Raw genomic sequence first — 16,545 nt, 5'->3', positions numbered from 1 at the left:
TTTTTCCCCACTTTTTCACTTCCCATGATGTGATGGGACTGGATGCCATGATCTTAGTTTTTTGGATGCTGAGTTTTAAGCCAGCTTTTTCACTCTCCTCTTTCACCCTCATCAAGAGGCTCTTTAGTTCCTCTTTGCTTTCTGCCAGTGGTATCATCTCCATATGTGAGGTTGTTGATATTTCTCTGGGCAGTCTTGATTCCAGCTTGTGATTCATCCAAACCAGCATTTCGCATGATGTACTCTGCATAGAAGTTAAATATGCAGGGTGACATTACACAGCTTTGTTGTATTCTTTTCCCAGTTTTGAACCAGCCAGTTGTTTCATGTAAGATTCTAACTGTTGCTTCTAGAGCTGCATACAGATTTTTCAGGACACAGGTAAGGTGGTCAGGTATTTCCTTCCCTTTAAGAATTTCCCACAGTTTGTTGTGATCCACATAAAGACTTTCATGTAGTCAATGAAGCAGAAGATTTTCTGGAATTCCTTTGCTTTCTCTATTATCCACTGAATGCTGACAATCTGATATCTGGTTCCTCTGCCTTTTCTAAACTCAGCTTGTATATCTGAAAGTTCTCAATTCAAGTACTTCTGAAGCCTAGCTTGAAGGATTTTGAGCATAACCTTACTAGCATGCTAAATGAGTGCAATTGTCTGGTAGTTTGAACATTCTTTGGCACTGCCCTTCTTTGGGATTGGAATGAAAACTGACCTTTCCCAGTCCTGTGGCCACTGCTGAGTTTCTAAATTTGCTGACATATTGAGTACAGCACTTTAATAGCATCATCTTTTCAGATTTAAAATGGCTCAGTTGGAATTCCATCACCTCCACTGGCTATAACAAGAGAAATTAGAAAATATTTGTAATAGAATAAAAATGAAAAGAGAATTTGCAAGAATTTGTTGCACTCCCTTAGGCCCACTTGACTTCACACTCCAGGATGTCTGGCTGTAGGTGAGTGATCACACCATCATGGTAATGTGGGTCATTAAGACCTTTTTTGTATAGTTCTTCTGTGTATTCTTGCCACGTCTTCTTAATGTCTTCTGCCTCTGTTAGATCCCTACTGTTTCTGTCTTTTATCATGCCCATCCTTGCATGAAATGTTCCTTTGATATCTCCAATTTTCTTGAAGAGATCTTACCCTTTTTATTGTTTTCCTCTACTTTGCATTGTTCATTTAAGAAGGTCTTCTTATCTCTCCTTCCTATCTCTGCAACTCTGCATTCAGTTGGGTATATCTTTCCCTTTCTCCCTTGCTTTTCCCTTCTCTTCTTTCCTCAGCTATTTGTAAAACCTCCTCAATCACTTAGCCTTCTTGTATTTCTTTTTCTTTGGGATGGTTTTGGTCACTGCCTCCTGTACAATGTCATGAGCCTCTGTCCATAGTTCTTCAGGCAGTCTGTCTTCCAGATCTAATCCCTTGAATCTATTTGTCACCTCTACCATACAATCATAAGGGATTGGCCTTATGGCCTAGTAAGTTTTCCCTAGCTTCTTCAAATTAAGTCTGAATTTTGCAATAAGGAGCTAATGATCTGAGCCACAGTCAGTTCCAAATCTTGTTTTTGCTGACTGTATAGAGCTGCTCCATCTCTGGCTGCAAAGAATACAATCAATTGGATTTCAGTATTGACCATCTGGCGATGTCCATGTGTAGAGTCATCTCTTGTGTTGTTGGAAGGGGTATTTGGTATGACCACTGTGTTCTCTTGACAAAACTCTGTTAAGCTTTGCCCTGCTTCATTTTGTACTCCAAGACCAAACTTGCCTATTATTCCAGGTATCTCTTGACTTCCTATTTTTACATTCCAATTCCCTATGATGAAGAGGACATCCTTTTTTGGTGTTAGTTCTAGAAGGTCTTTTAGGTCTTCATAGAACTGGTAAACTTCAGCTTCTTTGGCATCAGTGGTTGGGGCATAGACTTGGATTATTGTGATGTTGAATTGTTTGCCTTGGAAATAAACCGACATCATTTTGTCATTTTTGAGATTGCACTCAAGTACTGCATTTCAGACTCTGTTGTTGACTATGAGAGCCACTCCATTTCTTCTAAGGGATTTTTGCCCACAGTAGTAGATATAATGGTATCTGAATTAAATTCACCCATTCCTATACATTTTAGTTCACTGATTCCTAAGATGTTAATGTCAACTCTTGCCATCTCCTGCCTGACCATGTCCAATTTACGATGATTCATGGACCTAACATTCCAGGTTCCTATGCTGTATTGTTCTTTGCAGCATCAAACTTTACTTTGACCACCAGACACATGCACAACAGACCACTGTTTCTGCTTTGGCCCAGTCTCTTCATTCTTTCTGGAGCTATTAGTAATTGCCCTCTGCTCTTTCCCAGTAGCATATTGGACACCTTCATATCTTTTTGCCTTTTCATATCGTTCATGGTTCTCACAGCAAGAATACTGGAGTGGTTTGAGATTCCCTCCTCCAGTGGCCACATTTTGTCAGTGTCCACTATGACCCGTCTGTCTTGAGTGGCCCTGCACAGAATGGCCCATAGCTTCATTGAATTACGCAAGCCCCTTTGCTTCAACCAGGATGTGATCCTTAAGGATTGTGGGTATACTATTGGATAAAACAAATGTGTAATAATGTTAGTGTCTTTGTGAACCAGGATTTTTTTTAAGATTTACTTATTTATTTTTGGTTTTGGTGGGTCTTCATTGCTGCGCATAGACTTTAGTTGTGACTGGGGGCGGTGGGGCTGGGCTGCTCTTCCCAGCAGTGTGCAGGCTTCTTATTGCAGTGGCTTCTCTTGTTGCAGAACACAGGCTGTAGGCGCAAGGGCTTCAGTAGTTGCAGCTCCTGGGGCTCAGGGATTGTGGCTCATGGGCTCTAGAGCACTGATTCAGTCGTTGTGGCACTTGGAGCTTAGTTCTTCTGTGGCATGTGGGAACTTCCCAGACCATGGATCAAACCTGTGACCCCTGCATTGGCAGGCAGATTCTCAACCACTAGACCACCAGGAAAGTCCCATAACCCAGGGTTTTTGATGTAGAATAGAGAGATGTAGGAGCTTCCCCAGGGGCTCAGCAGTAAAGAATCCACCTGCAATGAACGAGATGTGGGCTTGATCCCTGGGTCAAGAAGATCCCCTGGAGAAGGAAATGGCAACCCACTCCAGTACTCTTGCCTGGAGAATCCCATGGACAGAGGATCCTGGCTGCCTACAGCCCACATGGTCACAAAGAGTCAGACACAAGTGAAGCAACTTAGCACACATGAGTTTAAATTAAATATAAAGGCATTCATTTTTCATAGTTTGGGATGTTGCTGTTTTACTCATTTGGCGCATTTATATAATAAAGATGTATTCTTTGTGCCACCTCACATTTAATGTTTTTATCAATTCCTGCAAAGGTGAAGAATGCAGTGTTTGCATTTCCCTGTATTAAGATGAGAGCTCCAAAAATAAAATGTTTCTAAAATCAAAGACTGCAAGTGAGCAAAAGATAGGTTTTCTTTTGTTGAACTGCTTAGGATGGTGGCCATATGAGATTACTTGGGATTAAGAATTTATAAATCAATAGTTCTTAATTTTTTTGGATCACAAACTCCTCTTGAAAATCTAATGAGAGATATGAGCCCCATCCTCAGAGAATGCTCAAGTATGTCTGTGCTTTTCCTGTTCCAAGAATATTTTATATTCTCTTTGAAGCAATTCTATTATGGCCATTGTGCGAGTATGCTAAATCCCTTCAGTCACATCCAACTCTTGGCGACCCTATAGACTGTAGCCGGCCAAGCTCCACTGTCCATGGGATTCTCCAGGCAAGAGTACTGGAGTGGGGTTGCCATTTCCTCCTCCAGGGGATCTTCCTGACCCAAGGATCAATCTGGCATCTTCTCCATTGCATGCAGATTCTTTACCACTGAGCCAGTGGGAAAGCCCCATGGTGGGGGTGGGTTGGGGGGCGGTATGCATCGAGTAGTTCTAAAAAACTTACCCCAGTTGCTGAAGAATATCCACTATAGTATATGCCCTCGCAGATTGTGTTTTATTTGGGTTTATATTAATTTCTATCTTGAGGTCTTATAGGGGAGAGAATTAACTAGTTGGATAGAAAATCCTGTCATGTTGCCATAAAGTGTTTTTATATTTCATGTTTCTTTTGTTGTATATGCAGCATCTGGATCACTAGCACACTTATCTATTTATTTTATGGTCCAGAGGCTCCTGATCTCCATGGAAACTGTGGATCTTCTAACATCTGAAAAAGGATTATCCTCTCAATCATGAGGGTGGATTTGAGAATCTGAGATGGGTAGAGAGCAGAGGCAGTGAAAGTGATGAAAAAGGGATATTAGGGCTCAAAGCATACTGAGGTGTGTCAGAGGGGCCTTGAGTATAAAACTGCCTTCAAGGTTTCTTAATGGGGCCTTATTAACATTATGGGAGGGACAATTTTGTGTGTGTGTGTGTGTGGAACTGTCCTGCCCAGTGGAGTACATTTAGCATTCTTGTCTCCCCTCCCCTGTCAAGTGCCATCCCCAGTCAATGTAAAATTTTAAATGCCCCTACATGTTTCCAAAGGCCCCCCAAAAGGTGGTAGCACTCTGGTTGAGGAATACTGCCAGATAGTCTCAATCCTAGGTGGTCTCATACTACCATGACCTAAACTGGTTTAGCAGAAGTCTTTTCTCTATAGTGACTATCCTTGCTTTAGCAAGATACAGGACATTTCTATCAAAGGATCCCCTATGTAGCCACACTCACTTCCTTCCTATCATCATCTCCACCTTAATATCTAGCAACAACCAATCTGATCTCCATTTCTATAAAAATGCTATATAAACAGGTTAGAGTATATAACCTTTGGGGATTAGCATTTATCACACAGCAGAATTCTCTGGAGATTCATCCAAGTTGTGTGTCTATCAATAGTTTGTTCCTTTTTATTGCTGAGTACTATTCCATGCTATAGATGTACCACAGTTTCTTTAACCATTCACTTGTTAAAGGAGGACATCTGTGCTGTTTCCAGTTTTTGGCTTTTCATTAATAGATTTCCACATAGGTTTTTTTGTGTGAACATTAGTTTTTATTTCTCTGGGATAAATGCCCAGGAGTGTAAACACTGGATCATGTAAAAATTGCATAGTTAGGGTTTTTCTGTAAATAAACTGTTTTTTTTTTTTTTTTTTGGTAAATAAACTGTTTTCCCCAGTGGTTGTACTGTTCTACATTCCCACAAGCAATGTATGACTGATCCAGTTTCTCTGCATTGTTCTCACCAGCATTTGAGATTGTCATTTTAAATTTTAGCCATTCTGATAGGTATGTTGTGATATCTAGTTGTGGTTTTAATTTGTATTTCCCTAATGGCTAATGATGCTGAACATGCTTTCATGTGTTTATTTGCTCTCTGTATATCCTCTTTGGGGAAATGTTCCATTGTGTCTTTTGATCATTTTCTCATTGTATTTTTTTTTTTTGTACTGTTGAGTTAGAATGTTCTTATATATTCTACACAATACATATTTGTTCCCAGTTAGCTTGTCTTTTTCATTCTCATAATAGTATCTTTTGCAGAGTAAACATATTTACTTTTGATGACATCTTCTTATTCAACTTTTCCTTTTACAGATTATGTTTTTGGTGTCAAATTTTTGTCTAGCCTTAGATCATGAAGAATTTCTCCTCTGTTTTTTTCTAAAAATTTTATGCTTCACATTTAAACTGTTGATCCACTTTGGTGTTAGTTTTTGTATAAGGTATGAGACTTAGGTTGAAAGTTTTGTTTGCTCTTTATTTGTTTGCTTATGGATATCCAATTTCTTCAGCAATATATATTGAAAAAGCTATTCTTTCTCCATTGAATTGCTTTTTCACCTTTATAAAAAAAAATAAACTGGCATATTTGTTTTGGTCTGCTGCTGAGTTCACTATTCTGTTTCATTGATCTGATATTTATTTTTCTGCCAGTACCATACCATCGTTACTGCTGTAGCTTTTAACAAACCTTGAAAATGGATGAGCTGATTCTTCCCACTTAATTCTTTTTCAAAACATATTTTAGCTATTCTAGTTCCTTTGCCTTTCCATACAAGTTTTATAATAATTCTGTCTATGTCTACAAAAAAATCTTGCTAGGATTTCCCTGTTACTAAGTTTTAAATTGTGGCAAAATACATAAAACACAAAGTTCACAATTTTAACCATTTTAAAGTGTACATTTCTGTGGCATTTAGTACCTTCAAAATGTTATACAACCATCACAATTATCTAGTTCCAGAATGTTTTCATCACCCCAAAAGGAAGCCCTGTTCCCACTGTGAAGTCATTCCCCAACTTCTGGCAATGACTGATTGCTTTCTGTCTCTATGGACTGGTCCATTCTGGACATTTCATATAAATGAAATCATATGTGACCTTCTGTGTCTGGCTTATTCCATTTAGCATGTTTTAGAGGTTCATCAAAGTAGTAGCATGTCAGTATTTCAGTCTTTCTTTTTTTAAAATGTCTAATATTTATTCATTTGACTGTGTCAGGTCCCAGCTGTGGCACACAGGGTCCTCGCTGCATCATGCAGATCCTTCATTGCAGTGCACTGGACTCTCTAGTTGTGGCACCAGGGCTTAGCAGCTGCGCGGCATGTGAGATCCCAGCTCCCCAACCAGCTATCAAACCCACCCACATCCTCTGCATTGGAAGGCAGACTCTTAACCACTGGACCACCAGGAAAGTCCCTTTATTCTTTCTTATGTCCAAATAGTATACCATTGTATGTATATACTGCAGTTTGTTTATCCATTTATTCATCAATGGACACTGGGGCTATTTCTACCTTTTGGCTATTGCTCGTATCATGCTACTATGAGTGTGCATGTACAAGTATTTATTTGAGAACCTGCTCTCAGTTCTTTGGGATCTATACCAAGGAGAGAAATTACTGGATTGTATTCTATGTTTAACATACTGAGGAACTGCCAAACTGTGCTCCACAGCAGCTGCAACATTTTATATTCCTGCCATGAGTGGATTAAGGTTTCAATTTCACCTTCTCCTTACCAACACTTGTTATTTTCCATTTTTAAAAACTATAGCCTTTCTGGAAAGTGTGAGTGGTATCTTACTGTGATATATGTGCATTTCCTTAATGACTAATTGCATTGAGCATCTTTTCATATGCTTGCTGGTTATTTGAATATCTTCTTTGGAGAAACTAAATTCAAATCATTTGCTCATTTTTTGAGTTGTTTGTCTTTTTCTTGTTGAGTGGTAGCCTCTTCATTCTTAAAGGATATTTTTGCTGGATATAGGAATCTGGGTTGACAGTCTTCTTTCAGTGTTTGAAATAAATTGTGCCACTTCTTCTGGCCTTCGTGGTCTTTGAAGAGAAATCTGCTGTCATTCAAATTGCTTATCCCTTGTAGGCAAGGTGTCATTTTTCACCACTTTCAAGATTTTTTTCTTTTTTCAGTTTCCAGCAATTTGATGATGATATGTCTTGGCATAAATTTGTTTGGGTTTATATTCTTTATAAAGAATATATATATATATATTCTTTATATATCACAGATTCTTGAATCTGTGGGTTTGACTTTTGCTAAATTTGAGGAGTTACTTATTATTTCTTTTAGTACTTTTTTTAGTCCTGTTCTTTTTCTCTGCTCTTTCTGGGAATCTGATGACACAAATGTTAGATCTTTTGTTATAATCCCACAAGTACCTGTGACCCTGCTTTTTTTTTAATTCCATTTTCTCTGTTGTTCAGATGGAGTAATTCCTGTTTTTTTATCTTTCAGTTCACCAATTCTTTTCTCTGTCCCCTCCACTCTGCTGTTGAGCCCATCCATTGAGAGTTTTTGTTGTATTTTTTTAGTTATAAAATTTCTGTTCAGTTTTTCTTTATATTTTCTATTTCTCTGCTTAAACTTTTCTTTGCTGGAACTTTCTAATTTTTCATTTGTTTCAAGCATGTTCACAATTGCTTGTTGAAATATTTTTATGATGATGGCCTTAAAATCTTTGTCAGATAATTCAGCCATCTCAATCATCTAGGTATTGTCTGTTTTCATTCAATTCAAGATCTTGCTTATTGACATGATGAATGCTTTTTAATTAAAGCCTGAACGTTTGGGACCCTGGATCTTATTTAAACCTTCTGTTTCAGTTGGCTGCTTCTGATACTAATCAGGTAGAGAAAGTGGTGGGTGAGATGTCTTATGAAAACCACATAGGTGTAGAATTCTAGGTTCCCCACTTGGTCTCCATTAACACCTGAGGAGAGGGGTTCCTCATTACTGATGGGCAGGAGTAGGAGTTCCAGCTCCCTACATGGCCTTGTTATCAGCAAATGTTGGTGAAAGTACCATGAAAGTATCATGTTTCCTCTGATAGCAATCCGGCAGGGAAGATGAGGAATACTTCCTTACAGGCCTGCTGAGAATGGAAATCTAGGTATCCCACTCAGTCTTTGCTGGTGTGGGTTGATGTGGGCCACAGTTCTTTCTGTAGCATTTGGCTGGAATAGAGCAGTTATTATCTAAAAGCTTTTTATTTTGCTAGGCTACCTCTTTCCCAGTCCTTTGACTAGAGAGAGCAGGCTTTTGTTGTTGTTATTGTTTTGGTTTTGTTTGGCTGCATCCATTGCATTTCCAGGTTGCCAGCTTCTTCAGCTCCAAGTCTGGGATATATGAGGCACTAAGAAAACCCAGGGAAATCATCACTGTGTGGTTCCTTGGGCTCTGAGGCCCCTTGCTAGTCTGCCTCTTTCTATTTTTCAGAGCCTCATATGTTTGTTCTATATGAAATGTTCAGGGTTTTTAGTGGTATTAGCAGAGAGAACAGAGGAAAGTACATCTGCTCAATCTCCTCCTATCTATTCTCTTTTATTCACTTGTTTATTTGGTTTTCCTCTAGACTGTGAGCTTTTTACATGTATTTTTGTATCTTTAGTACCTACTCCGGCACATAATCTGTAAATGTTTGCAAAAAGGAAAAAAGAAAATAGAATATGGAATGAAGTAAATGAATTGCACTCCCCCTCATTCGTCTTTAGGTGTGTAGTGCCAGGAAGGAGGAGGCTTAATCCTGTTCTGAATGATGAGATTTCTCCTGGTGCTTTGAGGTTGAGAAAGGAGGCTTGCTCCAAGCAAGAGCTAATACTGCAGTACTTTCCAGTTTTTCCTGTTACTGAAAATTACCAGCAGGTGGCAGAAAAACTGATGAAAGTAGACAGTTGACCAAAACATAAGGAGGCTGATTTCCTTTGTGACACAGAAAAATAAAACGGATTGCCTTGTACCCACCCTGGATACAATCCCAAAATGTTGCCCTGAGGGTTAGATTTTTCTTTCAGCATTTGAATACAGGTAGCTGCCCAGTGGGAACAGAGATGGAGTAAAAGAAAGTGGGCTTTGTTGGGTTCCTTGGTGACTGTGACACCAGGATTACTTGGGTTTTGTGAAAATAAATGTCTAGTGTTTAGTTACTCTTCTCCCTAGGAAAGTGTGGATTGGATGACCAGAGGATTGACACTTTTCTTACACAACTGTTTAATATTGACACTTTGAAAGCAAAACGAAGCAATAAACTCCCCCAAAACATCTGGCAATGGCACCCCACTCCAGTACTCTTGCCTGGCAAATCCCATGGACGGAGGAGCCTGGTGGGCTGCAGTCCATGGGGTCGCTAAGAGTTGGACACGACTGAGCGACTTCACTTTTACTTTTCACTTTTCATGCATTGGAGAAAGCAGTGGCAACCCACTCCAGTGTTTTTGCCTGGAGAATCCCAGGGACGGGGGAGCCTGGTGGGCTGCTGTCTCTGGGGTTGCACAGAGTCGGACACGACTGAAGCGACTTAGCAGCAAACATCTGGCATCCTACCATTCATTTTTTCTATCAGGTCCTGCTGATTTTTGCTTCAATTTTTTAGTTCTCTTTTTCACTTATTATCAGAAGTGTTTTCTGATCTTAAATTATGGAGGCTGTTTTTAAACTTTATATTTGAACTTATGTGCAGAGAATTAATCACAGTGCAGTCTTCTGACCAAAAAATGTCTGAGAGGAGACTTGATTGTCTCTTTCATTTTTGGTTTTCTCAAATTTTTATTTTGGAAAAATACCAAATGTACAAAAATTTAAAATAATAAAATTTCAATTACCCTTCACCAAGATTCATTGTTAACATTTTGCCATATTTGCTTTCTGTCTCCTATAAAGCTAATTTGCATACATTGAGGGGTACGGTTTTTAAGATTCTTTCAGTCTAGGTATGCACTCCAGTTTTCTTTTCTTTCTCCTCTCTCCCTCTCTTCCTTCTTCATATTTGAAATTGCTGAAGCTCCAAAAGTCTTCTCTTAGTCTCCCACAAGCGAATTATGCCCAGATCCTGCTGACAACCAACCACCCATGGGTTGAATCACTTTTACTTGTCTGTAATGTTCGCTTTGGTCAACAGAGTTTGGCCTAAATTCATAAGCGATTTAAAAGAAAAAAACAAAAACAAAAACTGCTATAGGACTTCTATATTCCTTAAGGAAAGATTCCTGGGAGAGCACAGCTAGGGGCTTTTACCTTCCCGCTGATCACAATTCAGGAAATACTGCAAACAGGGGAAGCTGAGAGTTTCCTATTAGTCTTTAGATCTTTTCTCCGGACATTTGTCTTTAATTTTGAAAACTGCGATCGTGTGCATACGATCCTCACTTAGCTCTGGGAGCCAAGCTGGGGTGTTCTTTTCAGGGTTTTCTACTTCAAGAAAAAAAAAAAGTAGTTTTTTACGAGGAAAAAGTAGTTTCGGGGTAGTTGGAGGGCCCAGTAGTGAAGAATCTCAAAATCTAGATAGCTGAAAGAACACACGTCACGGAATGGGTAAGCAGAGACACACATTGAATTAGCCTCATATATTTCTATCCGCAAAGCTCTGCCATCGTCCCTGGTGGTCTAGTGGTTAGGATTCGGCGCTCTCACCGCCGCGGCCCGGGTTCGATTCCCGGTCAGGGAAATACTCGTTTTCTCTCCTGAATACTTTTAATGATTAACTTCTTTTCTTCTACTCAGTTTCCCCATGGGTGGCCTTAGCTGAAACATAAAAAATACAGAAGAACATAAAAAATGGCTTCTACCCGTTTTTGAAATACAAAATGGAATATGCTCTACATACTGTTTTATTACAAACTATTTTTAAAGTTATTTCTAACACTTTTTCAGTGGAAATAAATATACTTAAGGAAAATCATATTTCTTTCAATTTATTTAATTTCTGCAAAGGTAATATAGTCACATGGTTTAGGATTCAAATATGCAAAAGGGCATAACTATTAAACCTAATTTTCACCTCTGCCTTCTAGTTTTCTTCTAATAAGGCAGTCAATAGTAAGTTTTGTAATTATACTGTAGTGTAAGTATACTATAAATATAAAAAATAAATTTTTTCTAAATGCAAGTACATGCATACATACATATATCTAAATACGTTCCTCTTTCTTACACACATGATAGCAATCCATGCACACTTTTCTGAACTTTGCCTTTTTCACTTAACATATATTTTTAAAAATAGCTCCAGATTACATATGAAGACCTTCCTCATAGTACAATACTATGTACTATGGTACATAGTATTCCATTGTATTGATACTCCATAATTAATGGAACCAGCTTCCTATTGATGACACTTAGCTACAGCTGCTGCTGCTGCTAAGTCGCTTCAGTTGTGTCCGACTCTGCGCCCCCATAGACGGCAGCCCACTAGGCTCCCCCGTCCCTGGGATTCTCCAGGCAAGAACACTGGAGTGGGTTGCCATTTCCTTCTCCAATGCATGAAAGTGAAAAGTGAAAGTGAAGTTGCCTAGTCGTGTCTGACTCAGCGACCCCATGGACTGCGGCCCACTAGGCTCTTCCGTCCATGGGATTTTCTAGGCGAGAGTGCTGGAGTGGGATTCCATTGCCTTCTCCACTTAGGATGTTATTGTAATCCCTTGCGGCCATAAAGATAATCTTCTACATGTCATTTTGTCGTCATTAGTGGCTAAGTCGTGTCTGACTCTTGGGACCCCATGGACTGAGGCCTAACAGGCTCCTCTGTCCAAGGGATTCTCCAGGCAAGAATACTGGAGTGAGTTGCCATTTCCTTCTCCAGTCATTTTGTACATGTGTAAAATAAATGTCCAAGAACTGAAATGCTGGTTCAAAAAATATGTGCATTTATGGATGGGTAATGCCAATGGCACCCCACTCCAGTACTCTTGCCTGGAGAATCCCATGGACGGAGGAGCCTGGTGAGCTGCAGTCCATGGGGTCTCTAGAGTCCGACACGACTGAGCGACTTCACTTTCACTTTTCACTTTCATGCATTGGAGAAGGAAATGGCAACCCACTTCAGTGTTCTTGCCTGGAGAATCCCAGGGATGGGAAGCCTGGTGGGCTGTCGTCTATGGGGTCGCACAGAGTCGGACACGACTAAAGCCACGCAGCAGCAGCAGCAGCAGCAGCAGCAGCAGCAGCAGCAGTGCCAATATGCCCTCCTTCGAGGTCCTATCAATTTATACTCCCACCAGCAATGTACAATATAAACTTTTTTTTTTTTTTTTAAACTCGTGGGTTTTCATAAAAAGAATTTGATCAATTGTGTTTCTGGACTTTTACGTTTTTGTCCTTAAAATTTTGGCTTTACAAATAACACTTTAATGAACATCTGTGTGAATACATCTTTGTCTATCCTTGGATACTACTTTCTGATAAATTCATAGAAGTGGGATTACCATTTCATATATTATATGGATTAAATAATTAAATATAAGAACTGAAACAATTAAAAATAGTGGATAATTATCTTATTGGGCTGGAGAAGACTTTTTCAAGATAAAAACAAACATAGAAAGCAAAACTGACAGTTAAAACGACATAAAAACAGAAAACTGCCCATCTGAAAGCCTATAAATAATATTAAAAGACAAATGGCAAACTAGCATGTCAGTAATATACATATAAAACAAATACCCAATAGAAAAAGTCAACAAGTGTATGATTTAGTTCTCAAAACTAATACAAATAATTAGTAAAGTTTATGAAAAATGATCAACTTCAGTAATAGTACAGTAAATACAAGTTAAAATGAGACTCCAAATTTTTATGTTACACTTTCGTAAAAATAAAAAGATGATATCTAATTGACTAATATAATTTGGTAATACACTTTCGGTGAGGTTGCGCCACACAGCAATTTGGCAATATGTATCCAAATCCTAAAAATGTAGCTTTTCAATGGCAACTTTACCTCTATGCCTTTGTGCTAAGGAAGCAGTCTGAAACGCTTAACAATATATGTACAGAGATAACACCCACATTAAGGCCTGAACTTGTCCGCTGGATTGCAGAGGCACGGTTCAAAAGACAATAAATAAGCTAAATCGATTTTCGTTAAACCTCTGAAACAACTAAAAAACTATCACAAAATTTTTAATATACTCACAGAAGAAATCCTAGAGGTCTTCTTTTACTTTTCGTCCTTTGGCTTTGTGTTGAATATTACTCAACCTAAATCCCTAAACATGAAAGTCAGACCAAAATAATCAACTCGTCATAGGGAAATAAAGCGGTTTTGCTTCCTGTGTGCGTTGGTGGTATAGTGGTGAGCATAGCTGCCTTCCAAGCAGTTGACCCGGGTTCGATTCCCGGCCAACGCAGTGCCTATCTTTTCATCTGCCCAAACCTTGCTTGTGAAGGCCAAACGGAGGGAGAGAGATCTTTTGACCACCCTTTGTCCTCAAACTCTAAGCCTTCAAGGAGATTCTAACGAGAGTGAAGCTCCAGTTTTCTTGCAGCTACCAAGCCAAGCCTATCTGCTGGGTTTGGCCTCTTGCTTCGCACCAGTTTACGATAATTGTCCTCTGGGGGGCCCTTAGGTAATGTCTGTAAAGGAGGCTGATTTTATTTGTTTTTCTGAATACTCTGAGGCGACTTAGATTTACTGAAGTCAGCCCAAGAGTCCTTAGTTTCTGAGAGCGGGCGCCAAGGAACGGTGAGGGAAGCAAGAAAAAAATAAAGGGACCTCAAAGCCTTTCGCAACTCACCAGCTCCGCTTCTCTTTCGGTTCCAACATTCAGGAAACAGAAATATCAGCTCCAGGGTACCAGGTGGAGGTGTAAATAGGCAAATGCTCTGGTTACCTAGGCCGAACGCCTTGAATATTTGAAGGGGAAAGAGAGAAGTGGTTTGAGGAAGGCGACTGGGGACGCGGTCCCCGGGCTGCAGGCGACAGACCTCTCAGATCTCGACAGTGCGCCGCCGTCCAGCAAAGGGGGTGATATTGGTGCCGGCACCGCAGGATTCTCGGACCCAGATTCGGGTGTCAGACCTGGCTTCGAAGTTGTGAGTGGAAACATTTGGAATTTTCTGTGCAAATAGCGCCAATTAGGTAAAGAAAGCTACAGTAAGACAGTCCTGTTTCAAAGGATATTAAATCCAGCCGCACTGCGCCGCCGCGAAAGTAGCACGCCGTGATCGTATAGTGGTTAGTACTCTGCGTTGTGGCCGCAGCAACCTCGGTTCGAATCCGAGTCACGGCATATGATTGTAGTTCGCGTCAGCAGTCTGTTTTTCGGAGACTTTTAGCTATTAAAAAAAAAAAAGTTTGTAATCCTCTTTTGCTCAAGACTGCACCGCAGAATATGCAGTCTATGAATTAGACGAATAACTCACTCCGTGGAGCTCACTCTATGGGCTCATCGACCTAGGCGAACCTAACCAGCCCCGGCAGAGGCGCTTCGGGGCGATGTGCAGCGCCTCGGAGCTTCGAGAAAAGCCTGCCTTCACCTGAGCAGAGGAGACAGCTTTTCGCGGGTGACTCGGGAATTCAGCACCTCTTCCAGAAGTTGGAGAAATGAACGTTTCGGAGAGTGGAGAGAAATCTCCCGTGAGCGCCCACGCCTGAGGCTCTGAATTCCATCCGACTTGAAATCTCAGTGGGGCTTTTACACGTAATGAATATGGTCTTTTACTCAGGTCACACGAAGTTTAGTATTTAAAAACAAAATCGTGCCCCAAATGAATAGTGAATTGGACCTATTTTCCGAGAGACGCGTCCGTCAGCTCCACCTCCATCTCACCCCCTGGTCCTAATGGTTGAACCGGGAAAAGGGTTTCGGACCCGGAAGGAAGCAGGAGGCTCAACACCAATATTTCTCGAGAGCAGGTTCCCGCTCCCCTCCTAGTCCCTGCGGCAGTTTGCGCCTGTCATCCCCGTTCCCTCGCGCTTCTTCGCCTCCTTTTCAGTATTCCGGGTCCCAGACACCGGGTTCTCAAAGGAATTTGCTAACCAAAAGGTCTCAAAACCTGTATAAAAGGAATCTGAAGTAACGTCGGGGTTTCAGGATTCGTGATTCCTGGGTCCTCCGCGAGCCCCCTTGGCCTCTCGCAGTCCCGTCACTATCGAAGGGTCGAGTTTTTTGGTGGCAAAGGCTTCTAGTACATTTATAAAATCCTAGAGCCCGAGAATTCTTTCAAATTAAATTTCGTGTATCTTTGACCGTGAAGGTAGGCCTTTGAAAGAAACTATACTTCTATAGGAAAGACAGCTTGCACTGGTGCCCGGCTAGCTCAGTCGGTAGAGCATGAGACTCTTAATCTCAGGGTCGTGGGTTCGAGCCCCACGTTGGGCGACTTAAGCTTTTGTTTTTCCTACCCACCTTCGGTTTTATTCAATCTTCCTTTATTCGCTGCCAACTGAACCAGCAGCTTCTAAATAACTTGTTGTCACTGCTGTTTTCAACTTCAGTTAACTATTCCAGAAATCGCCTCTATTTGCCCGAATTTCAGCAAAAAGAGGAATCGGGGCTACCGATTCCAGCATCTCAGGTTGAGACCTGGGGTCCCTGATCCACGGCTCCCTGGAACCAGGTTCCTCCGAGGACCGAATCCGGGGCCCGCGGAGCTCGCCCTTTGTTCTGTTTCGACTTGCCCCACCTAGAAGACGTCTTAAGATAGGGGTCCCCAACCCTCGGGTCCGCTGCCTGTTATGAACCGGGCTGCACAGCAGGAGGTGTGCTTCATCGGCTGTTCCCCATCGCTCCCCATCCTTCGTATTACCTCCCGAACACCATCCCCGCACCCCGCACCCCCCTCACCCTCACCCCCACCCCAGCTGTGGAAAAACTGTCTTCTTGGTGTCAGGAACCTACTTCCTGGTGTCAAAAAGTTGGGGCCTGCACTGTCTTAGGACACGACCAAACGGAAACACTTTCGTTCTCTTTTAGTCAGTGGGAAATTCTGGATGAGGTTTTGAAGTGCCTTCTTAGGTAGTTAAAATGTTCGCCGTTAGGTGCTAAGCAAAGTGCCTTTGCTTTCTGGGTTTTGAAACGTCCATCAGCCTCAAAGGACTGATCTCCAAAAGAAAAAGAAGAGAGGGCCCAGGAGAAGACGCTGAGAAGGAGGGACGCGGAAGAGCTAAGAAAGGGGGAAAGGATCGGGAGGAGCAAGGATGAAGGCCTGGAGCAGGGCAGATGGGCAGATTGCAGTGCTGTTGTTGGATGAATATATCCTGTCTCTCTGGAACGCTGCACGCAAG

General features: G+C 41.1%; 4 non-coding genes across 4 annotated transcripts; all 4 read left to right on the top strand.

Annotated features, from left to right (window-relative positions):
- The first annotated feature begins 10,911 nt into the window (after window positions 1-10,911).
- On the top strand, window positions 10,912-10,983 carry TRNAE-CUC (transfer RNA glutamic acid (anticodon CUC)). Its single transcript has one exon. It is a non-coding gene; the product is annotated as a tRNA-Glu (tRNA).
- Window positions 10,984-13,594: 2,611 nt separating this feature from the next.
- On the top strand, window positions 13,595-13,666 carry TRNAG-UCC (transfer RNA glycine (anticodon UCC)). Its single transcript has one exon. It is a non-coding gene; the product is annotated as a tRNA-Gly (tRNA).
- Window positions 13,667-14,476: 810 nt separating this feature from the next.
- On the top strand, window positions 14,477-14,548 carry TRNAH-GUG (transfer RNA histidin (anticodon GUG)). Its single transcript has one exon. It is a non-coding gene; the product is annotated as a tRNA-His (tRNA).
- Window positions 14,549-15,567: 1,019 nt separating this feature from the next.
- On the top strand, window positions 15,568-15,640 carry TRNAK-CUU (transfer RNA lysine (anticodon CUU)). Its single transcript has one exon. It is a non-coding gene; the product is annotated as a tRNA-Lys (tRNA).
- The last annotated feature ends 905 nt before the right edge of the window (window positions 15,641-16,545 follow it).

Source organism: Bos taurus, chromosome 3 (genome assembly GCF_002263795.3).
Source record: "Bos taurus isolate L1 Dominette 01449 registration number 42190680 breed Hereford chromosome 3, ARS-UCD2.0, whole genome shotgun sequence".
NCBI lineage: Eukaryota > Metazoa > Chordata > Mammalia > Artiodactyla > Bovidae > Bos > Bos taurus.
The sequence above is the reverse complement of the archived record's forward strand: the minus strand, read 5'-3'. Positions and strand labels throughout refer to the sequence as shown.